The 27,096-nt window shown below is 36.4% G+C and overlaps 1 long non-coding RNA gene across 1 annotated transcript in view; it reads left to right on the forward strand.

The window, feature by feature from the left end:
- Nucleotides 1-10,809, forward strand: part of LOC118280682 (uncharacterized) — a 40,219-nt gene extending 29,410 nt beyond the window's left edge. Inside the window, exons 2-3 of the long non-coding RNA XR_004784132.2 lie at nt 9,964-10,098; nt 10,796-10,809. This is a non-coding gene — a long non-coding RNA (uncharacterized LOC118280682). The remainder of the gene's footprint in view (nt 1-9,963; nt 10,099-10,795) is intronic.
- The last annotated feature ends 16,287 nt before the right edge of the window (nt 10,810-27,096 follow it).

The following is a 27,096-nucleotide window of genomic DNA, read 5'->3' on the forward strand; positions in this document are numbered from 1 at the left end:
CGTCAACGGTTTTAACCGAAAAACTATTTTATTGGAATAAATTCTTGGTGATACAGATTTTAATTTTGTGATTGATAACAAACAAATCCTGCTTCCTATTTTAAGACATGTTTTATTATTTCTATTAAGAAAAGTGAACAATAAGCTTATGGGTTTTCAAACATAAATAAACGGCACGACACCGGCACGGCGTTTTTGCTTTGAAAACAATACAAAAAGGCTTCAAGCGCGCGGCCAGCGCACGGACGGCTGGCTTACAGCTTTTTGTATTGACGTTACGAAATATATCATATGACATAAGATTTAATGTTCATATTTAAATGACAAGGTTTACCGTTAAAGTATGATATGTCCTTCTATAAAAGCTCTTTTCAACGTTTTTTTTTTCGTCTAAAATCACCAAAATATTCTTCAAGTACAGACCCTATTCACAAAAGATTCTTTACAAATCAAAATAAAACACAAACAAAACCTTGCAAAAAGAAACAAAATGAATTAATGTGAAAGCCCACACAGAGAGAAACGAGGCTCATTCATAAATGAAAGATTCACTTCAAATAGAAATTTAATTCGTCTCTTTTATACAGTCTTGATCTTTTTATATACGTAAGATCAAATATAATATAATGGCAAAATGTTAAAGGTAGGCCCTAAATAAGCATCGCCCACGGCGCTTGGTATTATTATCCTTTACACTGATATCAAGTTACTGGATGTGACATCGTAACAGGTCTGGGAGTGAGCGTACTTGCTTTGAGAGAGTGAGCGTACTTGACTTGCTGGTTAGATAAGACTTCTTATATGGTATCTAATGTTATAGAAAAAGGTACCATAGTGAACATTGATTAAAATTGACGTTCCTTATTTATTTTTGTGGCAACAGGTTTATTTATTATTCATAAGAGTTTTAGCTTTGACAAGAAAACTGAAAAGAAAAGGATTCAAGTAATTCCTTTGGGTACTCCATACCCAAAAAACTTAGTATCAAAGACACGTACAAAAAAACTAACTTTTTCATCTAGTGACTTCCATTTTCCAGTATCCAATTATCTAACTCGGTATCTCCCGTTGGTTTCAAAGGAGCCACTTCCAGTATCTTTTATCTTAGGCAAGAAGAGTTTCCATTAATAGACAATTTGATACAAGTATATATAAATATATATATACCTTGTACAGAGGAGTATATATAGAAGGTCTCAAAGGTTTTTCTTTAGTCGTCTTCTCAATTTGATGAAGATCACTAGTGTTCCTGAAGTTTCAGTAGAATTTATTTTCAATAAGTTACTTATAAAGTGGTTGCTTCAATTGAAAGTGTGTTTTATTAAGTGGTGAGTAAGGTTCTTAATTAAAATTTTAGTTGAATGGGTCGAGTTTAGAATGGGGCTTTTGAATCTATATTAGTTGTCAATTGGCTATAGTACTTATATTTAAAGTGGTTTGTATTTTAGAAGTGGTTTAGTTAGAAACTTTAGGTTATAATTAACTGAATTCAATAACCTTTTAATGTAAAGTTTGACTGCTAATTGCCAAGTTAAATTTCGTCCGAGATAATTAGGTAAAATATAATTAAGTACGTTATTCAGATGTAGATTTAATGTGGGATTTTTCACGTGTTTAACAAAAGGATTTAAAAGATTTAACTGGTGATAAGTGAGTTCATTGACATGCACCTTTTTCTCATACCATGTGAATTAAATTAATTTTTATGTATTAATCAGTGACATTCAGAGTTTCGGATGCCCAACTTAGCTATTGTTTGATAACTCCATCATTTTTGCGAATCCGTCCTCTTTAATAACGATGGCATAAGTAAACAGTTCACAACACATTTATGATAGTGTTACAAGTGCACTTAAGTTACCATGAGGTACACTTACCATCAGCCAGGCTATAAGTTCTGTCGGTACCCAAAAAGTATTCCACAAACATGGTGGCCCGGAGGTTTAAGACGCCCGCTTCTCATACATGAGAGTGGTTCGAAATCTACCAACGGTACAAAAAACTAAAGTTTCTTTTGTCGTGTTATATGTATTTTCTAAGATTATTTAGATACCACTGACAAACGGTGAAGGAAAACATCGTGAGGAAACTTGGGTTTAAAATTTATAATTATAAGTTGGAAATCGCCAACCGCATTGAGCCAGCGTGGTGATTAATGCTCAAACCTTCTTAGAAGTGGCGCTTTGGTCAGCAGTGACCATTTATAGGCTGTTGGTATGATTTGAAAACAGTTTAACACATTGAACGCCGTGGTGGTCACCGGTGACCGACGTTAGCGGAAGATTTGCCTTCAACAGTTTTCTATTGGCAGTCAAAGACTTAAAGTATAAGTATACAATCATAGTGTAAATCAAGACTGTTTCACACATAAAATGGCTGCATTTCTACCAAGCCCACTAACCCAAATATTGTATTTAACATAAACTGACTTGACGTAACTTCAGACAACATTTACATACAATCCTGCCCCCCTTAACATCGTAAAACATAATAGTAGGAAACACAACTCTATATAAATATCCATAAGACATCATTTTGTGTATCGGCAGAAATGTTTTTTGATAATCATTGGGATGACTGTAACGATGCATAGTTGTATGTATCACGCCATTTTCCTTATGGGGTTTGGCTTAAAGAGCTGTAGCTACCGATATTTTTGTAAATGTATCTTAATCTTTCAATTCTAATTCTTCTTGTTACATTACTTTGGACATGTAGAAAGGATGGGTGAAAGCAGATTTACGAAAGAAGTATACAGATCGTCGATAGAATAAAGAACGACCAAAAGTACCCTTAACTCTACCTACCCAAATGGGAGATAGACGTGAGGTTATATATTTAAATATGTATTATGGGCGTCGCCCATGTACACCCGCAATACCAAAAGAGTCATAGGTGCGTTGCCGGCCTTTTAAAAAGGGATACGCTCTTTTCTTAAAAGTTTGGTGGTCGTATTAGTTCGAAAATACCGCTGACGACGGATCATTCCACAGTTTTGCTGTGCGAGGCAGAAAGTTGCGCGAGAAGCGCACAGTTGTGACCTCCCAACCATCTATATGATGGGGATGGAAATGCTGTCGTGTGGGTCGATGGCGTAAAGACGCGACAAGTTTACACTTACTCATCTTCATTACACGGGTATCTTAAAATAATGAGAGAATAATGTGTGTTAGGTACATTTAATACTTCTGCCTGATAGTGCTTTACCAATAGATATGTGCTATGTAGCTATGCTACGAAGATGTAATAGTTAAGCTGTAAAACTATGTGACCGTTTCCTCTGATACTATGTAGCTGTGCGAGGAAGACGTGCAGTTCGAGTAAACAATGTATCGATAGTAGTGAAAGCCATCCATAGTACGTATCCATAGCACGCATCTTTCCACATAAAAACCATAGCTTACTCATAGCTGAGTCGGTTTCCACAGCTATGCGTACCAATGAATATGATTGATGGAAGCCAAACGCATCTACAGCAACGTAGCATAACACATCTCTGGTGGAAGATCACCTCTTCTCCATCAAAGAGCAACAAAAGTCTAATTAACATGACAGGCATAAGATAGAATGGAAACCGACATTTTGAAAATTAATACATTGCAACATTTTAACAACTGTAGTAATTCACTGACATTTTCTAGGAGATCAATATGTTATATCTTTAGTTAGTATTCTTCTCGTAAAACGAAGGCAAACACGTTACATTGTACACCACATATTACAGTTCATATCACATTTGGGGGAAGTTAAATTTTTACGTTCACTTACGATTTTAACTGGTTTTGTTACTATTTTACTATAGCTATGTTTTTACTATACAGGGTGTAACAAAATACCCATATACATCAAGAAGCCCTGATGAATACAGGTTGAATAGAATCTCTACACAAAGTTTCAGCTTAAAATACGTTAAAAAAAATTGTACCAAATACTTGGTATCGCATATTTCTTGATTTCAAATCATACAAACGTGTCACAACACTACAGGGATCACTCGCTAATATCACGAAACATTTCTTCTGTCAATCTAATCGCCTAGTACCTGTCTACCTAATTTTGAATCGCGCGCCGGCGCGATTTGAAAAATTCATAACTTGGTACCATGAAAACATGAGTTTAAAAAACCCTTCCCGTATCGTTTGTTATGTTATCTAGAAACCGTGCACTTGATATGTATACCCCTTTTTGTTACACGTTGTATATATGACATAATTCCCGATATACACATAACAAAATATAACAACTGACAAATAGTGAAGGAAAAATCGTGAGGAAATCTGGGCTTTATAATTCCTAGTTATAAGTTTGCCAACCCGCAATGAGCTAGCGTGGTGATTAATGCTCAAACCTTCTCCGTGCGAAAAGAAGCTGTTGGTCAGTAGTGGCCAATTATAGGCTTATGATGTGATGTGATATAACAATATGCTTACTATGCTCATCCCCCGTGGCATATGGATCTCATAACATACTGCCGAAAAGTAAGCCAATTTAATGTGTACTGTAAGCCTATCCTTTCATGGATTAAACTATGTTATGTAAAAATCACACATTCCTACAAAGTATACAAAACCAAATCTAGTTCCTAATACTTTACGTGACTCGAAAATCGAACCCTTATCATCAATAGTCAAAGTCACAAAAGTAAAGAAACAGTGAGACCTTTTTTGAATAACCTAACTTATTTATATTCTAGCCCTAACTTCTAGAATATATATTCCAAAACCACCACCCAACTAGGGAATAGAATCAAATTCAATAACTTAGTATTCAAAGCTACGTTTTTGACCCTTGAACCAAAGGGTCCATTTCAATAAACCTAATTTGATGTTCAATCAAAAATAGACCTTGCAATATTATAAGAATATGGTTCTATTTACTAACTAAGCCTCTCCTCCCACGGGATTGTAATCAAATAATATTATTGTAATAATAGGTTATTAAAGTATATTGTCCAGTATAAGATGACCTCTCATTTTTAGGACAGTCTATTAAATGAAAGGTCACGTTAGTGTGGGTGTATCGTCTATATACATTGATCGAACTCCCAATTTTAGGAGGCTTCTATATTTTTAGACCTTTAATGATGGAAGATGTCTAGGTTTTTTCATCATTAGCTAGTAATAGAATCCGTCCCCAATTACTGAGACATAACAATCTATCCCTGATGTTCATTTATTGAACGTCAAACATGATCGGAGTATCGGAGATTGGAATCTGTCCCTTATCAAAATAAGCTAATAAGGGCTTTGACATTTTTTTATATCAATTTGTGATCAAAATACAACAAAAAGAGAGTAGGTACTCCTTTTTAAAGACTGGCAATGTACTTATAACTCCTCTGGTGTTGTGGGTAACCCGGTGCTGAACGTTCACCACTGAATGATGCATCTGCTCGTTTCATTTCGTCAATTTAGAAATATTTTCCACTGGTAAACTATCAAATACTACCATAATAATTAACCACATAAATATCTAAGTGGCTAGCCGTAATAACTTTAAATTACATCCACCTAGGGTAGGGGGGTGGGAGTCCAAAAGGGTGTAATTCCCACCCTTCCCATTTCCTTTAAAAACTTACTTGAATTAAACGTTCAGTTTACCGCCTTATGGTTAAAAACTGAAAGATTTTCCTTGATAATTTAACAGGTGTTGGTTAGTTTGAATGTCAAGTTATTTTTCCTGAACTGGAAGAGGGATTTTTCGTTCGATTTCCACACGAAGCAACTCTTTGTGTGATGCACAAATAAAATTGTTGTCTGGTAGTTTGGGTGTCATGTGTATGTGGACTTGTATGTTTATAAATGCACCCACGACACAGGAATAAATCCTATTGTGGGGCAACTTTTTAAAAGGAATATTATTAATATAATACAAAGAGGAATCTATACCCTCAAAACTAGGCTTAGGCCTAGGACTAGCTAGGCCCTCAAAACTAACTTAATAACATGTCCTTTATTGGAAAAGTATAGTAATTTTTATTTAAGTATTTTGTAGTCAATGCTTTTGCCGAATAAGGTATCTCGTGTTCGATTTATAACTCAATTTTACGGAAATTTCTCTGTAATAGTCACCTGCCTTACCTGCTACATCTAACCCAATTACATGATTCATACTCATAAATAAGTATTTAACATACTATACATTTACTTCTGCCGATCCCTCCGAGCATTTAAAGGCATTAAGTTACGTAAAGACATCTAGCAATTGAATATTTAAAACGAAAGCAAAGACGTCTCCAAGTACTATTTGTAGAAAAGTTTCTAATTCCCTTAACTCCTCAAAGGCGGTTTATTTTAAACTAAGTTTATTTTGCGCACAGGGTCCTTGGGACCCATTGATTTAATTATTTCAAATGCTTGAGTTTATTTCTATGTTTAGGTACTTTCATCTTAAGTTATATAAATAGCGTGAAATTTTGAATAAGGGCTCTTCTCCTTCTTATAGGGATTTTATTAAACTGGTCAAAAGTCACATTATAGTAACTGATATAGGACTTCTCTAGTAAAAAAATGGCCAGAAAAATATATTTAAGTTTTGGAGAGCCATGCTTTGGTATGAATAGGCCAGCTCGACCGCACTAATACCACGGCCTCACAGAAAACCGTCGTGCAACAATGCTTACGTTGTGTGTTCATCGTGTGAGTGATCAGAGGCCCAATTACCCCTCTTTCCAATCTTCTCAATCTCCAACAACCCTTAAATTCCTAACCCCCAAAAGGCCGGTAACGCATTTATAACGCTTCATGTGTTTCGGGTATCCATGAACAGCGGTGATGGTTTACCATCACGGTTATCCGTCTGATCGTTTACCGGCTTATACCATATTAAAAAAATATATGATGTGTAATGGATAGTTAGGCTTCTTCCCCTATCTAAAACCATAACTTTATATAGTTACATGTAAGTTAATAATTACTACGCTAAGTTAATTACTACTACTACTGGAGTAGCAGCGCGACAATCGCCGCGTCGCGTCGTGTGTCGCGGAATGCTGCTCATGAATATGAGCCTCTAGCATGGCTTGAAACTAGTCGAGTTCCTCGTCAAACAATTACGTGAGTAAGCCGAGAACATAATAATTAATTTAGTATGTCTCACGAAAGTTACAATAAAATTATACATGTAAGTTATGGTTTTTTGACCAAAAAATAAAGATATAAATCTATCTAGTTGTATAATACAACATAGTAGGAACCACATAATTATATAACACTAGTACTACTAGAATTTGGCGACGATGCCACATAACGCCACATATATTTACATAGTTGACACTTCATGGCTTCAGCAGCCTTGAGTCCGTGCCATATTGCATCGCAGAGTCAATCAAACCTTGAGTGTTAGGTTTAATAACGTGATTGATTTTTTTTTTAAAACGTTACCCCACACTATGATTTTGTCCTGTGTCGTGGGTGCGTTTACAAACATACAACATGCACATGACACCCAGACCCGAAACAACAATTTGTGGATCACACAAAGAATTACTCCGTGCGGGAATCGAACCCGCTACACGTTACACGGCAGTCAGTTGCCCAGCCACCATGCCAACCGTGCAGAATAAAGTAAAATATTCTATTTCATATTTTGGAAGAAGAAAGATGAAGTGCCACTATCTAGCGGAGCCTTGGGCTCGGTTTTATTAGTTCATACGAAGTATCATAAGGGTGCCTTTAGTTTTTCTTGAAATTCTAAAGTGATACGACCTTCAAAGCTACGAGCAAAGAGTATACCTACTAACGTTTTTAAAAATTACATATATTTGTAGATAACTAGCTTTTGCCCGTAATCTGTCTCTGTTCCTAATTTCACCTCAATCCCTTCAGCCGTTTTGACAAACAAACATACAAAATCACAAAATTTCGCATTCATAATATATGTAAGATTTTTTAATTACTGTTACCTATAAATTTATAACAGACCCCCACACCCATAAATTCATAACCCCAAGCACTGTAGGGTTAAAACCACTGCGATCGCGTGTACACGATCAACACCTTGCATTATAAACTTACAGACTCGTCGCGGAATTTAAAAATGATTTATTGCATGTCCACTTAGCACTTTATTGACTTAATGTCACGTAACTTTGTGCTTGTTCTATCCTGAAGAGATAGGCAGAGTTTTATGTATATATACTAGGTGTACTGAAACTATTTAGAATATTTTTATATTGAATTGTCGTGTTTAAAATTACATATAAATATTTTTATTATCCCACTTATAAAACTAATTTATTTTATGTTCTTCGATTTTTTGATTAAGTTCATACTATTAAAACTTAGTTTTCAACAAACATGTGCATTATACACATTCATAATAGCTTTTATAAATTGTAAATGCTATAAATATCAATTATAACTAATATTTTAAACCACTATACCTACCCTTAACACTAACTGCCATGAGAGTCACCGTTGACCGAACTTAACGGAGAATTAGCTTCCAATAGTTTTCTACAGGCAGTTCAAGACTTAAATACCTTGAAACCACTTACAAAAACCTCAACAATAAAAAACCTAACTCAACAACCCATCGAATTTAAATAAATAATAGAAAAATCTTCAAAACGAACAAACATAAAAAGGCAAAGCAGACACATCGATAAACCAAAGTCGTAAAAGAAAATTGTACATAACACAGTCGGTCAGACAAAAGTACCGAGAACACTAAAAGTACCGTAAAGAGCACTAAAAAGTGCCGGGGATCGTAACGAGACCTTTAACTGAAGTTAAACCATGGTACCAAGGTGAAACTTGACGTGAGGCTCCCTCGTAAAATTATGGAGACGGTGCAAGTTACAGACTTACAGCGGATTGAAAAAAGAGCTTGCAAGAACAGTTTTAATTTTATTATGTACATTGGTTTAATCAAGAACTTTTCATAGTAAATTCGTTTAGAAAAGGTCTGCCACCACTATATAGTTGTATAAATCATATTGGCTAGAGCTAATCAAGTGTATTTGTATGCTCTTTCACCTATGGTTTACTTTTCCAAAAATTGTATTAATACATCAATATTCTTTGAAAGTTTGAGCTGTAGTAGATCTGTGTCACTCCTAAACTAATCAAACGGGACAAAAAAAGGAAAAAGATGACTCAATGTGTTGTAATATTTCTCTTTATTTTGAATTACTATAAGAATTTTATTATAACTTACGTGAACGTAACTGTTTGACTAAGAACTCGACAAGTTTCAAGCCATGCTAAAGTTACGTGAAGAAGCCGATAAAAAATTATATAACTAAAGAATTATTTAGCTACGCTACGCTACATCGCTACATCCTATGACCGTATTCTTCACAATAATCCCCCAATCCGCTTCATCCCCTAACTCTGACCATCGGCAGAAGGGTGTCACCCTATCTTCCTGCCCTTGATGTAATACAGCGATAAATCAAGCGAGACTAACTGATGGCCTGGTTTTCTGCTCACCCGCTTTGCTTACTGACTTAATTGAGTCATTAGGTTTGATGTTACCGCGGAGTCTGTGTTTGTTCAAACGTTTTTTTTTTTCAAGTTTGTGTTGTGTTTTGTTTACTTTTGATTTCAGTTTTCGTGATCGTTTTTTGGTCTTTTGGTACATGACAAAGTAGTCTTATACAATCATATACACATCCCAACGAACAACAGTTGGGCAGAACGCCCGCCAGTTTAATCATTAGCACTGATGCTGTAAACTATATGTGATAAAGCAGTTGTTGAAATTCCCGATAAAACTTTCGTTTTATAGTCATCCCAAATACCTATAAGGTCGTAAAGTTATCAATTACCTCTAGTGTTGCAGACTTACTTAGGCTAAACTGCCATACGTCAGATGCATTGGGTATGCATTTATAAAAACATGTTCTTACATTAACCTGCTCAAAACTACTTTTTATCTTTAACGTGTCCTCAATGTATTTTTTTTTCTTTCTAATTGGCAATATTTAAACTAATTTCTTGTTTGTTTTGTTTGTCAAAGATGTTCGAGTGTTGATGTCTGACTGAGCGACTGGACTGGAAAGTAGCGAGTTCGAATCCTTGCAGCTGACTTCACACGAAGCGTCTGACCGACTAAATTCAGAAACTAAACTTTTGGAGACATCGCTAAACTAAGGTTAGAATGCAAATATTAAAAATTTACATATTTAGAAGGTTTTTATTGAAAGTGCGGAAGGTTGACTATGAGATTTGAAAGCGCTGGTATGAAATATGGTTAGTATCCTTTACTAGTAGAAGCAGTAGTTCTAGTAGTAGAAGTTAAGTTAGAATTTAACTTTCTTATTATTTAAGTTACCTATCTACTTTACAAGAATTCTGTAGATTCTATTTAACGTTGTCACTAGTTTTTCTGATCTCTAGCTAGTTCTATATAATCCTAATGTACCGTAAATTCTGTCCCTATTTTTAACTGACTTCAACCACAGAAGGTTTTCGGTATTTTCTTTTTTGATTGCGATTATCTCGCGTTTGGCTGACCGATTTTGATGCAGTATTCAAAAAAGTCTTTGTTACACTTAGGAGCAGGTTTTAGTATGTTAACCGACTGCACACAAATGGAGATTGAATATTATCTTCAACCTTCTTAAAATATATGTTATGGAAATTATTACAGATTAGATTTTAGATTTCAGCCATGATCGTCCCACTGCAGGGCAAAGGCCTCCCTACCTTCCTTCCACTCCTCTCTGTTTAAAGCTTACATAGATGTCGAGTTCGTCCCGCCATCTACTTTTGGGCCTGCCGCGACGTCTGTGGACGTTGAGCGGGCTCCACTCAGAAATGACTATAACCTAATGTAATTTGTTGCGCAGGCGCGGAGATGTCGCGTTGGCGCGGCTTCGATGGCGCGGGGTGAACGCGCGTCGCGGCTAGGCGCCGATGCGCGCCTGGCTCGTCGTGTGTGCGGCGCTCGCGCTGGCGCCCTGCCGAGCGACCGCTGCGCACTCCCACCAGGACCCTGCCAGGCTAGAGCGCATCAAGTCACAAATATTAGCCAAGGTAATACAGAAATTAACAAATCAATGACATCTATCAAAACGGTGAAAAGAAAATTATAGACTTTCCTAACAATCTTCAAACCTAATTTTTTACATACGGAAAATTCTCGCAGACTTCAAAGTAATACTCTTCTATCACTACACACGCTGCATACAAACTTCTACGCAAAGTTAATGAAAAACGTATTTACACAATTTTTGATAAGTAACTAGTGATAGAAAAGACTCTAGTATTTTAGCCTCTTTTTTAGACGCGCAGCCTTATTGACAAGGCTAGAAGGCTAAATATGTTTTAAGCCCCCGAGCTTGATTAAAAAAGACATTTGCATAACTGACTTGAGAAGGTTTAAGAGGCTAAAAGGCTCGAGTCTTTTCTATCACTATAAGTAACCGATTCATGAAATATGAGAAATCGGAAACATCCTTAGACTCTTACTAACGAACTGAACATGTACGTACCTTCATACTTATTAAATGCCCATCACCTCACAATACCCTTGTACCACCAGCTGGGGCTGTCATCGCGTCCCACGCCACTAGGGGCGCCGCCTCGCGACGTGGTGCGACAAATTCTGGCGCGAGCTGCCGACCCTCGGCCGCCCCCACGACACCACGACCCAGACACCGAACACGCCATGAGGGAAATCATCGCGATAGCACATAGAGGTATTTTTATAGTGACAGACTGAAAAAACGTATGAAAAGACAAAAATGTGACGAAGACTAAACGCATCATGCTGACTAAAAGACCTGACCTTAACAACGACTGTATATATCATCAAAGGATCATATATTATCATACATATATAGACGAAAGAATACACTGACTACTATAAAAAGATAAATTATGCATAAGAACATAAAACAGAGAAAAAGTGTAGGTTTTGAGTTAAATTCACGACTCGGACATGACATAAATAACAGGGTTTTTCTTTAACATTATCAATAATATTATAAACTTTGCAATCCTGCTGGTAGCACCTTATTACAACAGAGTAGAATACTAAAAACAATTTGATACTTTAATTGAGAATAAAACAACACGTAAAAAAGATCTCATTCCATTGCGTATTCCGTACGGAAGGACCATGTTACGCCAGTACATTGAAGCTCTTGTACGCGTAACAATTTTATAGTACCGCAGAAATAGGTCGCAAACATCATTGGCTATAACATTACGTCTAGACTGGACCATTCGACAGTCAATTATGTACTTTAACATAAACGTCGGTAAGTCCATCTTTGTACGAATTTTTACACAAAAATGTTCTCGGCGTGGATATTTTTTAGACAGACCTTATTATATTTTTTTGTTCAATCCAAGAGTCGAATTAATAACTTTGTTGCCACCAATTAACTTACAATTAACACATTTTTACCGATACTCCGTAATTTTACACCCAAATCTCGCTACTACAATTGTATCTACTTTTTATCCACGTTCGGCCCACTGTGCGGTATTTACATATTCGATTTGTGATTCCGTAGTTATCTGGCCATTGTCTGGGTCGTCAACTTGAGCACTGGGCTTGGCAATCGTTGTACATCATAAATAATCATCGTCCATGATAGATACTACAAGACTACAACAGGACATTTCTATTTTATTTTGTATATTTATTTATTGTTTGGTCCTTTTGTCCTTTTTTTTGGTCCTTCGGTACAAATCAGTATTTTCTTTAGATTCTTGTGTGTTCTATTTGTTATGTTCTCACAATGCCCTTTGAATTATTGGCTGATAATTTATTGGGTATTGTTTTTATGTATTTCTTTAGTTTTAAATGACTTTGACAGCTGACGGACCTAAGAATTTAAAGCACTTACAGTTAAGTACAATAATACGTGTTTACTTATTAGTACCTACTTATATTTTATATACAGGATTCGAAATGGCCCATCAACAAAAATACTGTTTTATGTAATCAAATTGACATTTTCTAGAAATAACATGATTGCTAAATTTTTTGTGCGAGTATGTTTTCAGATAACTTGAATTCTACATGATGTGATGTCACAACTTTGTTGAAGTAAGTATCTGTTCAGGAATACAGTACTGAAGTATGATTAGTATTCTAATGACTTTTTTATTTCAGGCTTGGGACAAGGTCCTGAAAATATGGTCCTTTCAAGTAGGATGTCAAGTGCGAGTGGTGAGTTCAAATTATATTATTAATTATACATTATAGAAAATGTCCACAATTCACATTTTTTCATTAGTCATTCATGTCTACAGTCTTAAATTTATAACTAGACACACAAGATAAAAACCAAGTATCACATTCCAGTTAGGTCTGCATAAATAAAGACATCAGACACATTGTAAAACAAAATACCTTAAAAATATCCGCAAAGAAACAGCAACGAAACTCCACAACAAACTTGCAGTAACTTGCTTACCTATATTTTGTTAGCAAACACTTAAAACGTTAGTTTACCTAACCATTAGATAAGTACCGTACATTTTATCAATATACCCTTCAAAGTTCTTCTAGAAACTTCGATAGCTATCACTTTGTTCACGTAACGTATTCCTTTCTATGGGGTTATGCAACCGAGCCATTTGGGCGGTCGCCAGAGAGCCGCGGCGATTTACAAGCTAAAACCACATAACGATTTATGTCATACTTTTTAACCGTTTTCAAAATGCAAAACCTTTTGAAATGGAAAATGGAAAATGTCCTGGAATGGATTGGGAAATGAGATTTGCAAATGGCCGTTCAGATCCGTAAGTGGAGATTGGAGACATATATCGTTGATTGAATTTACTATGTTATGACAAATTTGTTTCTTTTTAGTTGGCTATGTGATCCCGAATACAGTTAATCAGGAAGTGTATTTAGAATATTATGTGGCTTTTCTAAGTACTTTTTCATACTGCAAATAATGCTGCGGTTATTTCAAGACATAAATAAGACATTAAAAAGAAACCTCCTATTAACAATACCAATAAACCATTACTCAAGCCGAAGCTACACTAATAAAGCACGCGATATATAGCCGAGTACATTACCACAGAAATATAGCCAACTTTTAAATCTTCAAACTGTTATGTCCTCCTTAAATCGGCCATTTCTCACACAAACGCATCGAGCCAATTTAATGGCAACTTCTAAAACAGTCATAAGATACAAGAAGAAAAAATACGTTGGTCTCAAAGTGCTTGAAAAAGGCCAAGTGCCTACATTTGAGCTAATAAATATAAACAGGATCACTAGTCGACGCCGCTCTCATAAATTTTTGGTCAGGTCTCTTTTAGAGCGGAGAGCGACAAGCATAAGCAGAGCGATTTCATTGCTCTCTCAGAGTAAAAATCGCCAAATTTCGAGTGAAAATCCTGGTCCTTTGAGCCAGAATCTCGTGTTGCAATAATGTCTCAGTACATTGTCACAGCACCCGCTTTCAAAGAGACAGTAGCTTTATAATTATGCGACGCATTCTTTACATTGTCGGCAATATATCAAAAATTATGCCTTTTGTGAGGCTATAAAATTTTAAAGTTAAATTTTCTGCGCTCCGCGATCCTTCTGCGATTTTAGTGCTGTAAAGCCTTGGAGCATAGTTTGGCGCACGCTGTTGACTTTATTTGGAACACTCGTGTTATAATTTACTTATTTTGATTTTATAATACTCTTGTACAATAACATTTTACTTTTCTACATTATATATCCAGTTTAAAATAATAAAAACCAAAAGCTTTGATTATTATAAAGGTGTCTTTCAGTTAATACAAAATTTAGATCATTTGCCCATACTTTTAGATTTCATTTAAAATTATAGTTTGAAAAATATTCATATATTTTTGTTTCTTTCAGAACAAAAAGTCTACAGACGGCGGCGTTGCAACACTTTAGCTGGGAGTGATTCTCTACGTAGTTCTTGACCATCCCACGAGATGGCACGACCAGTCTCTTCTCTAAATAGGTAAGTGTAGTAAACTGTACTTCTCTATACTACGTACATATATTGTTAGACATTTGTTTTATCTGCAAATGACCGATTTTGGGTTTGCAATCTTATATTATATTCGATTTTATAGGAAATAGGTACAAGCATGAGTAGGTAATATAAAGAGATGATGCAAGCGGGACTCGAAATCACAGCAGCCAACCTCTAAGTTTTGACATTCATAAAAACTAATAAACATGGTAAATATCCCGTTTTAAGTTCTAATGATATTACTAGTGACCAAGCCAGTTTAAAAACTGTAATCTTGTTTAAGTCCTATAATTATTGTACATATTACAGAGGAAGCCAATTGGTCCTTTGGTTCGCATCTAAAGATATTAAACATTGGGTTCAAACAATATCAGTAAAGGAAACAATAGTAATGACTGACAAACAAACAAACATACAATGTATGTTTACTGTGTAATGAGTGATGAGTGCAAATTACTTTCTTATCTTTATCAATTAATTAATTGGACTTTTGAACTCTCCTTCTTTTGTGTTGTAAGGGCCTCAAATCGAAGAGTTTCTGAAGGTGTTGAGGGTTTAAGGCATATAGGTTTTTAGCCATATTGATTGTCTCTATTTCTACTCTTCTCTTCGTAAGAGCTGATTAAGGAACTAGGTATACATTTTTTAAAGACTGGGTTGCACTGATCTTTGTTAAACAGAACATTGCGATCTTCAAGCCTGCCAAGCGTAAGATGAACTTTCTCACGTAATCCCCGCTTCTATCCATGGATTGTATTGGGCTGATAATGTTACGTGAAATTGTGACGTTGACTCTTTTTTTTCCGCATCAAATTAGTCTATAACATGAGACAAATTAGTTCAAATAATTGTATTTGCTGTATGAATTTTATTTAATGCATGCAAATCCAGCAACGGTAAAGAAACATACTAGAACTTCATTTTACGTGAGTAATAGAGTCAGAGTCTAATATTGCTTTTTATGTTTTATTACAACTAATTAATAAGTAACAAATTATTGAAATATACCTTATCTAATACTACATGACAAACAAAACTAAAATTCAGTTCTTAAATTAAAACAAATAAGGTTCAAATAACTATTACACCACAATAAAAAAAAGATCTACAAATAATAATTTGTACCAATGAATGAAAAGTCGTTTGTAATTATATCATCATTATTAAAACTATATTATTAGAGGGAGATAATAGATTAAAGGGGCAATGACCGGCATTGAACTTAAAACGGTCATTACAGGCGTAATATTTAGATGTGCGCAATATTTATAATATAATATGTTAGGTATGTAGGTATGTGTGTGATATGAAAGTGCTTTGAACTTGGCCATGGATGTAAAGTAGGTTTTTAATTCCCTGAACATATAGATAAGTTAACTAAAAATCATGGCTTACTCACGTAAATTAATCGCTTCTAGTTTCAGTCACAGAGGGACTTTTTATCTTGAAAGTAGCAGTCGCCGTCGAAACTAGTAGAGTTTTTCTCCATTAATTTATGTGAGTAAGCCGTGATTTTATTTTCTAGTAGGGCAAGTATTTTGTGGCAATCGACCCCTTTGTGGCCACTTGGGCCTTCAAATATTTATAACTAAGGTGGACAAATAAATTACTCTGTTGTAGGTAGTAAAATATTGAAGTTGGAGACACTGATACCGTTGGCAGCTTTATGTGTCAAACTTCAGATGCAACAAATTATTTAAATGAGGGTGAAATTGTTAAGATCTAACAAAAAGGCTAAGGCGAACGGGTGAGGATTTGGTTTTTAAATCTTTGCTTATTGTTTTGTTTAAGTACTACATGAAGAATAAAGGTGTCTAAATGGAACTAAATTATTTTGTCGCCATACTGAAGTGGGATTATTAGAAGGTCAGCCACTAATGGAGACAAATTATGAATTTCTATCTTTGGCCACACGGCTGGCCAAAACTTTTGTAACAAAACGTCCCACTTCTAGTCATTTATCGTAATTTATTTATTATTTTTCCTTGGCTTTACATATAAAACATAGATTATTTTCAGAGATGCAATAATTGCCTTACAATGAAGGTCAGTTTACTTTGCAGCTTTTACCAACTTCATAAAATGTTGATCTCTTTATTTGTAATTATTCAAGGAAGTAATATATTTAATATTTTCCATACTAAATGAAAACCATTGTTTCTAAAACGTTAAATTTAATTAATATTTTGATTACTTTTATTGTATGTGTTAGGTATGTAGGTATGTGTGTGATATGAAAGTGCTTTGAACTTGGCCATGGATGTAAAGTAGGTTTTTAATTCCCTGAACAAGTAGGGAGCTGAAATGAAGAAGCCGCTATTAGTACTACCTACACAAGTGTCGCCACACTACCTTACGACTTAACTGTGTAATTTTAATGCAACGGCATGCCTTTTTTATCCCCGAAGTTCACATTACGGCACGTAATACTGCTAAACAATGTAGACCCATTTTTTACCATTTGTGTTATAAGTCCCGTGTAAAAATGGGTGAGCTTATTGCCATATACGTGAAATTTTAGTAATACTTTACCCGACTCGCGAATCGAACACGAGACCCCTTGTCCGGCAGTCGCACTTACTACCTCTCGACCAACGAGTGCATTTTCAAATGTACAGTTAAATCGTAATGTATGTATTCCGTATGGACCTACGATGAAACTGTACAGTTAAATTTTAAAATATGTAGCGTGCATTATGTACACTTACAACTGTGTACTCCTTTTTTCATTATTATGTAAATTCATATCAATATGGAACAATAGTTCACAGTGAGGATTGTGTGTCCAGTGCAGATGTCCTTAGTTATCAGTACATCGAAGAGACTCTTCACATTTTCATACATTATTAAACAGAGCTTTGGGTATAGGTATACACCGCTTAGGTACTCATATAGGTACTCGTATACACCACCGAGAAAAGAGTATTATTAAAACAATAATAGGCCGGGCTGACAGAAAACCGGCGTGACACTACGCTTGCATTCTCTCGGAGAGTCTTTCCTACCGTGAGTCCGTAGTAAATGATGCTGTTCACTAGCCATAATACTCGTTTACAAGGGAGGTTCAAAAGTCAAAATTATTTAATTAGTATGCTATCGGATTAATTTAGTATATCTCACGAAAATTATTGTAATCAAAATTATTAATTACAAGATTTTTTACAAAAAGTCAAAGCAAATATTAAGTTATCAAACAATGTCTGTCTATCTGTCACTGTAGAACTATAGGCTCGTTAAAGTGTAGATTCCTATGGAGAAGAACGAGCAAGAAACTCTATAGGTTACTCTTTTTCAATCAGGTTCACAATACAATACTTGGTTACATTGTTTCGTTGGTTCAATTAATTCGTTTCGTTGGATAGGGACTCTTTCCTCTTATTAACATCTTATCATGACAGCCTTACCTCTTACGACAAGAGTTTCATAAACAAAATGTTTAAATTTAGTTTCAGATTATGTGTTAAGAGCTTCTTTATTTTAACAAAGATGCATTAACAGTTTCCCAGAAACAGTATCGTTGGCCAGGCCACGTGTATGAATGTTCTTGACACCAAGCTTGGTGTTCCCAAGTGCAAAGAGGAATATTTCTCGCTGCGACCCGCTGTTATCATCTCACTGATAACCCGAGCAACGCTCTCAGTATCGCTGTTGTCACGCTAAATGAAACTTGCTGGATCTTTGGCTTTGTAATGTTACTTTTAATTCTGTTGTAAGAGGTATAGGTAGAGCTGTAAATTTAGGTATGCATTGCAACTTCATTGTGTTGCGAGTGTTAGCCATGGTGTATCACCATGGCAATGAACTATGTATTTTTAAGGAATAAGCTGGCAAACGAACCGACGGTTAACCTGATGGTAAGCAATCGTCGGCCGCCCATGGACACTTGAAACACCAGAGATGTTACAAGTGCGTTGCTGGCCTTTTGGGGGTTAGGAATTTAAGGGTTGATAAGGAATCGGGGATTGGGAAGATTAGAAAGGAAAATTGGGTCTAGAAGACGTCTGGCGAATAGTATTTATGGACAGAATATTAGCAAAACTCAGAAGACTAAGATAGACTCCGTTAGAAAAAGTATATTTCATTAAAATATTTCCTCGCATTATTTCCTTATGCAATTACAAACACAATTGTCACACACAAAACACACGACCTTTCGCATTTCAAACTCAACTTCTTTCTACCATGAATATCAAAAACTCAGATAATTATAAGTTCTCGTAATTAAGCTATCGTTTTGGTAATATTCCACTTAAATAAGTCAGTGATAATTTGACAGTCGATCGATTTATCTTCCAAAAATAATCCAGCTATTTTTTTCCTGATAGTATTTTTGTGATATTAACTCTGCGTCTTTGGTAAAGTGATTATTATCTTCACTTCATTCATCTCGTCTACACTCCAGTCTCTAGCTTAGATACTACCATTACGAGCCAAACGGCATATGCACTTATTTAAATAAAGAAGAGCCATGCTTCGGCACGAATGGGCCGGCTCAAGCAGAGCGATACCACCTCACAGAAAACCGACGTGAAACAACGCTTGCGTTGTATTTCGTTGCATAAGTGAGGTTTCCCCCCAGTTCGCCAACAACCCTTAAATTACTAAACCAAAAGACCAGCAACGCACTTGTAACGCCCCTGATGTTTCGGTGTACTTGGGCGGCGGCGATTGCTTACCATCAGGTTACGAGCTAACGTATAGTCTGCTCGTTTACTGGCTAATAGCGAAAAAAAATCTTATCAAGTACCTAAACAAAAAAATGTCTATGGTAACTCACACACTGACTTTGCTATTCACTATAATATTGGACTTCCGAAGGTCTGTATGTCATTTGTGTGTAAGGCAGGGAGTAGGACAGGGATAGTCTTTTCACAAAAGCGGTTATCGTTAATAGATGTCATCGTAGCAGTCCGCAGCAGAATATTAAGTTCTGCTGCAGACTACCTAGCGGGGCTCCGGCTCGAAAAGCAGGAGTAGGAACGGGGTAGTGTATAGTCAGTAAGAGTCTGACACTCCCTCTCGCCTCGCCCGAGGCGGGAGAAGTTAATGGATGACTTTACCCCTCAAAAAAAAACGTTATGTTCTGGTAAAAGTCACACAGAGTTTTGAGATGATGAAAAACAGAATCCATATGAGAATACATTTATCAATTCGCGGAACTTATTTAATTGAGAAGATGTCAACAAATATTTGATATAATTCTTGGAAGTTAACATAGTAAACAATTTGAACTTCTCTATATTCGTGGGTAGATACAGATTGAAGAATACATTGTCATAAATTAAAAAATATATCATTTCATTCAACCACCTACCTCATCACCGATACTCAAAAGTTAGGAAACCTAGTAGCATTGGTCAGGTAAATTAAAGGTAAAATATTAACAACAACGTCATGCTTTTTATCCCCGCAGGGGTAGACATAGAGATTTTCAACATTTGTGTTATAAGTCCCGTTTAATATGGAGTGGACCTATTGCCATATACCGGACACAATTCCAGACTCAGTGCTACCACTGAGAAATTTTCGAAAAACCGAAATAAAGCCCAGTAATACTTTTGCCCGAGAGCCCGGAGATCGAACCCGAGACCCCTTTCCTAGCAGTCGCACTTAAGGCAATGAAATATTAAGTAAACATTAAATTAGTATTTCTACCTTTCCTTCTATAATGTGTTTACTTTCTATAATGTTACTTAAAATTATTAGTAATCATATGCCAAGAACTTAAGCTTTAATCTGATTCTGATACAAAATCAGCAAGTCCTTTGAAATATAAGCGCAATTCAAAAAGTTAACTACCACACTTAGATTATTGTCACAAGAAAACAGAAATAAGGAAATCAAGAGCCTAAAAGACCTCACCACGTGAGGTCACTCCCAAACCCGTGTCCCAAAACCTTTAACACAAACACAGTCATCACAAAATGACTAACTCCTCACTCCTAATGATTACCACGTGCACAACATCCGGCAACACTCAGATAAAATAATGCAAAACACACAACATACAATGTTGTTTTATTGTAACAATCATGTTTATCTTCCATTTAATTGACTAGAACCATGCTTAGGGGCCTCATTCATGACTTGTGATGTCTGCAAGGCCAAAGGGCTACACGCAAAGTCCTGCTGCGTTAGATATTGACATCTTTTCGTTTAGCTTCGTAAACAGTTCTTGTTTTGTAATCTACTGTTGTTAGAATGTGTTGGAGTTTATCATATTTCCTCTAATAAACACTATTTTAATTAATAAGAGTCGCTCTTAGCTTATAAGTATTGGATTTTGAAACCAGGTTTCTTGAAGCGGGTAAAATCACCCAATGACTTCTCCAACTTGGACGAGGCGAAAGGGAGTGTCAGACTCTTGCTGACTAAAAACCACCCCGTTTCTACTCTTGCTTTTCGAGCTGGAACCCCGGTAAACCCGCTAGTTAGTCCGCATCTCTTTATGGAACCAGGGTTGGTTTAGCATCGCGCGACGATCTCCGGCCACCGTAAGTGCGGGCCTGCGGACGGCGAGCAAGGGTAGTTCGCCGCCCGACCAGAACCAGACCCGTGCGTGCGGCGCGTCGCGTTCCGCGCACGCCTCAAAGAGCCATCAGACCACCACAGATGGGGCCCAGTAGGGCTGATGCCTAATCCGGAGCTGCGGACAACCTAGCGGGTTTACCGGGGCTCCGGCTCGAAAGGCAGGAGAAGGAACGGGGTGGTTTTTAGTCAGTAAGAGTTTGACACTCCCTCTCGCCTCGCCCAAGGCGAGAAAAGTCATTGGATGATTTTCCCCCCTGAAAAAAAAAAAGGGTTGGTTTAGCATTACTTTCAAAGATTTTTTTAACGAATTATATGTTTCCACCGATGAGGGACAAACAAGACCCCAAGATAGAAAGCATTTACTTCTAATGAACACTTAGGAAAGGCATTCACGTGTTAAAACATAGAAAATTTTAAAGGATCATATCCTTTAAAATTTTCCTATACTCAAAGTTTTTCTGTAAAAATGTTAAACGCAATGAATGCAGGCATTGTTTCCATATTACAAAATAATCAGAGAAAGTTAATGAAGATACTTTAAATATTCCAAAACAATAATTCTTGATAGAATTCTTCTTATTCTCAGCTCATTGATCCAATCTCAGCAATATGTAATTAGTCAGAAACATCTTCTTTAAACCTAGTCTTAAATTTGTCCACCGTGCAGAAAAAAGGTGATGTATAACTAAATAAATAATCAGTTCACCTCGTTCTTACAACACGTGTACACGCAGCTGCAAATGATAACATAATGAAAGTGGTCAGCAGGACTGTAGGAACGTTTACCTTCGCGAGATAACCTCGCACCTCGCAGCTACGTACGTATACTCTACTAATGAGGAGCAGAGAGTGATATCAGTGACTAATACACTTCTTTGGTCTAAGGATAAATAACTAAACCTAAATATGAACAATAGTAGTACCTATATACGATGATTTTTAGGAATTTGATGATTGTTGGGGCTTGGAGAGATTGGGGATCCGGTAACCTCACTCACACGACGAAACATAACGCAAGCATTGTTTCACGTCGGTTTTCTGTGAGGCCGTGGTATCACTCCGGTCAAGCCGGCCCATTCATAGCGAAGCATCTCCCATACTTTAATAATAATAAATACCACTGTTATAAAATGGTTTTCTACGTGTAGGTTAGATTTCTGTCAACTCTACTTGTGAATAAGAGTCATAATGTTATTAGAGAATAGAGAGGTACAAGTAAGAGCTCAAAGTGCAAATTACCATCTAATGTTGTTTATTAAGTTGACTAAGTAATAATTATTAATAATTAGTTTCCGTCCTTAACGAGTCGACTAATTTAAATTATTATGTTTATGTTTTCAAATTGTAAGTGACGGAACTACGAGTATTATTAATATTACTAAATAGGTCATTTTAATTGTTTACAAATCATAAGTTGATGTGTTTTTGAAGTAACCAAGATGGGAAAGATTATATTAACCAGTTTGGTGATTATTATATTAAAGAAGGGCCGAATTAAAAGTACATACTCTGAACCGACGAGTATGCTTAAAAATACTGTTGATGAAGCGAAAGAGGTTTAAGTGTGGGAGAGCCATGCTTCGGCACGAATGGGCCGGCTCGACCGGAGTGAAATTCTAGCCATCATCAGTGTATGTGTATATGTGAACTTGTATGTTTGTAAACGCACCCACGACACAGGAGAAAAGCCAAGTGTGGGGCGCGTTTGAAAAAATACAACCATTGTGTGAGTGAGGTTTACCCGGACTTGAGCATCGAAGCAGAGTCAGACTATGAAAACGAGCAGTAGAAAGCAGTAGACCTATGGTCAAATCTACAATTTTAAGAAGTCGCTTGTCCATTGCTAGTGCTATACTCATAAATATCGGTTTCCTAGATACTTATCCACAGCCAGAAAAAAAGTCTTAGCATAACGATATTTTGTCGAACTGGTAGCTCTAAGGTTACCACCCATCCCTCCACCCACGGCTCTCTACAAATTGTATCACAATTTATTAATCAGAGTATGCATAAGAGATATGAATGTTTACTGTGGAAGAACATTGCTCCCCCGATACGATGGCCGGCGAATAAACAATACTTTATTATTCTTTGTTCTACACGTATTTTTATATTGAGATTGACATTAAATATAAATTTAGATCGGATTTATTGTTGTTTCATATCCTAGTTGCTGAGCGGGATGGCGTTTATTGTCTTTCTTGAATATCTTGTTCGTAAGAGCGACTTTCGAATGACATGGTAAAATATTGGGTCGTGCAAACATCACAAGCTTTCTTTTTTCAAGATTTCTATTTTCCAAATGTTGAGGGAGACATGTGAGGTGGTCAAACTCATTGTAAAATTTTAAGCTTTATGTCGCTTAGGGTCAATATGTAGTAATATCTATGGTATAAATATTGTTTGTCTTGCGCCAACCCTTTCGTGGGATACAAGGATTACTATATTCGGTGGTCTTTTTTCCAAGTTCTTCCATAGAATTCTGGATGCTTAAATTCATCCTACTAGTACTAGTATTATTGCTTCTAAGTGTTCATTATTGTTATTACAATAGATTATTTTTATGGGGAAAATCATCACTGACTCCTCCCGCCTTAAGAGGTGAGAGGGACTGTCAAAATTTACTGATTAAAAACCAACCCGTTCCTTCTCCTACTTTGAGCCGGAGCCCCGGTAACCTGTTACGTTGTCCGCTGCTCCGGATATTACAGATAGGATGGGACTGATGGCGATGTTTTCATGTGTTCTCCGTAGTAGTAGCTTGAAGTGTTTCGCTTCAAGCTTCCTTATGCAAACTACTAAGGAGGAGAATTCTTTGCTGGAGTCTGTGTTTCCTGATGGGTAAAACATGGGTATCTTCAAAGCGGGAGTGAGCCCCGGCAAGCGTACTCCATCGTTTAATATCTTACTATCAAGCGTGATAGCGCCTAACCTAGACCGACAAATGTAAAAAATAAAGTACAATAGTTGCGGCGGTTTATAATTTGTATAAGCAGTGATTTAGTCTTTCGGCTAATGAAGCATCCTTATCATTGTTATTTCCTATTTACTACAACAGGATATTGTGATAATGTACAAAACCACGTGCTAAACTTGAGACCTACGACCTAGAACGTGACGTCATACTAGGAACAATAGGCCAACACATTGTGCATCACGAGTCAATGAAATGGTTTAACTAGATAGTTAAATTGTAACAGTTAGTCAAGCTTCATTTGTTACTAGTTTATCTTGGTTAGATTAGCTTTCAGTGACGTCTAAAAACTCGATGGTGACGGCAAAATATCAATTATTTATCCTAGCGGATTTACCGGGGCTCCGGCTCGAAAAGCAGAAGTAGGAACGGGGTGGTTTTTAGTCAGTAACAGTCTGATACTCCCTCTCGCCTCGCCCAAGAAGAAGTAAAAAAAATAAGCCACTATTCGTACCGTGGATATCGTAAGAACTGACTAGGGCGATTATTCTTGAAACCAATCTCAATTCAATTTAAATCCAATAAAATCTCAATAATTATTCAATGTCAAACTATACAACCCCAATCCTAGCTGTTAATATAGCACTTAGACTACGGAATATAAAGTCAAACTCGATACCATTTAATCATTAAATATGGATCAGAATACGAGAATTGGACTCAAGAGCCCTCAAGGGGGGCTATGTATTTGACATAGACCAGCCAGGAGCGCTCTCTGATAAAACTAAATCTTTTTCCAATTACCACCAATCACTTCTTTTGATTAATTTTGTTCCAACAATATATTATGTATTGTTTCCTATACCTAATTAACTATCTATCTTTAAGAAAAGGACCTGAACAAAGAAACAAAGGATATAACGGTTATTAGGTTTGTTGTCTACTTAGTAAAGCAAAATTATGAACAGAAAACAATAGCGCCCTAGACGGACATATATTATAGCGACCAGATTAGCGATATATTAAAGAAGGGCCAAATGAAAAGTACCCTTAACCGACAAGCATGCATGAAAAGACTGATGACTGTTGAAAAAGCGAAAGAAGTATATCAGATTCGTAGCAATTGGCGTTTCATTGTCTCTGCCTGCCCCCATGGGCGACAATCGTGAGGTTATGTATGTGAATGCCTATTAGTATTTACCCTATGTAGATAAGTTTATTAGGTTTTTCAATAATAGCAATACTATCAGTGTACTACGCATAGGTGCTCATTATCCGACCTTAGCACTTGGAAATACCACATACTATTTACTTCAAACTTAGTATTAAACTATCACCTTCCTCTTTTCTATTACTTAGCAAATAAATAACAATTAGGTTCTATATTGGAAAACGTGCAAACGGAACACCTGATGGTAAGCAATCGCCGCCGCCCATGAACACCCGAAATACCAGAGACGTTACAAGTGCGTCGCCGGTCTTTTTGTAGGGTTAAGAATTTAAGGGTCATTGAGGAATCGGGGATTGGGAAGGAGAGTAATTGGGCCTCCGGTAACCTCACTCACACAACGCAAGCGTCGTTTTACGTCGGTTTTCTGTGAGGCCGTGGTATCACTCCGGTCGAGCCGGGCCATGCCGATGCCGAAGCATGGCTCTCCCACACTTAAATCTATACGCCATCAGGCGAGTAGCGGGAGTGTCAAATTCTTACTGTTAATCCTACTTGTAAACGCATAGTCCAATCAGTTGTTACGCAAGTTCTCGAATATTTTAATTTCATCATATCGGATTACTATACTTAAATATCATTGTTTACAGTTGGGCATACCAGTAACATACTGGTCAGTTGGTTTAGTGATAATTAATTACTATCAATGAGGTATACAAGTTTGTATTTGTATTTCTTTCAACAGACTCTTTAGCTTGTGAATAATGTACCCAAAACAATTTAAAACTTGAGACCTGTGGCTCTTTTTCTATACAAACTGTTTGAAACATGCTGCTTTGCTGGCATGGGCGAACAGCATAGTCTGCGCATAACAATTACCCATGTGTTACTATAGTATAATCAGGATTATCAGGTAAATTGATTGCACATAAGGATTGCACATAGAGATGAGTTTCTTTCTTTTTTAAATAAAACGTTGCCCCACACAGGATTTTCTCCTGTGTCGTCTGCGTTTAAAAACATACAAGTTCACATACACATGAAACCCAGACACGAAACAACAATGTGTGGATCACACAAAGAGTTGTTCTTCGCACCAACCGTGCAGGGTAAAGAGATAGTACTGTAGTAGATTTTTCGTAAAAGAGTAACAAAGTATACATTCATATTTCTTACAAACTTACGCATTTAAAATATTTGTATGATTTCATTTGTTTCATGGAAACTCAGCGGTATCGGTATTTATGTGGTGGATATAGGCACCGAAACCTACAAAATATTTACCTAGTACTAATTGCAAATGAATGGAATGTTTAGAACTACAGATTTGTTTTGTTGCTCCAAATTATTGACCCTCAAGATTAGTCACCCAATCACCGAGTTATCTGGTTGTTTGTACCCAACATTGTATTACAATATCAATTACTTATAAGTAACTTAAGGTTGTAAGAACATCAATATTTCCTTGGTATAGTTGTAAGAGACCAACCTAGCGGGCTTACCGGGGCTCCGGTTCGAATAGCAGGAGTAGGAACGGGGTGGTTTTTAGTCAGTAAGAGTCTGACA

The sequence above is a fragment of the Spodoptera frugiperda genome, chromosome 16 (assembly GCF_023101765.2).
Source record: "Spodoptera frugiperda isolate SF20-4 chromosome 16, AGI-APGP_CSIRO_Sfru_2.0, whole genome shotgun sequence".
Lineage (NCBI taxonomy): Eukaryota > Metazoa > Arthropoda > Insecta > Lepidoptera > Noctuidae > Spodoptera > Spodoptera frugiperda.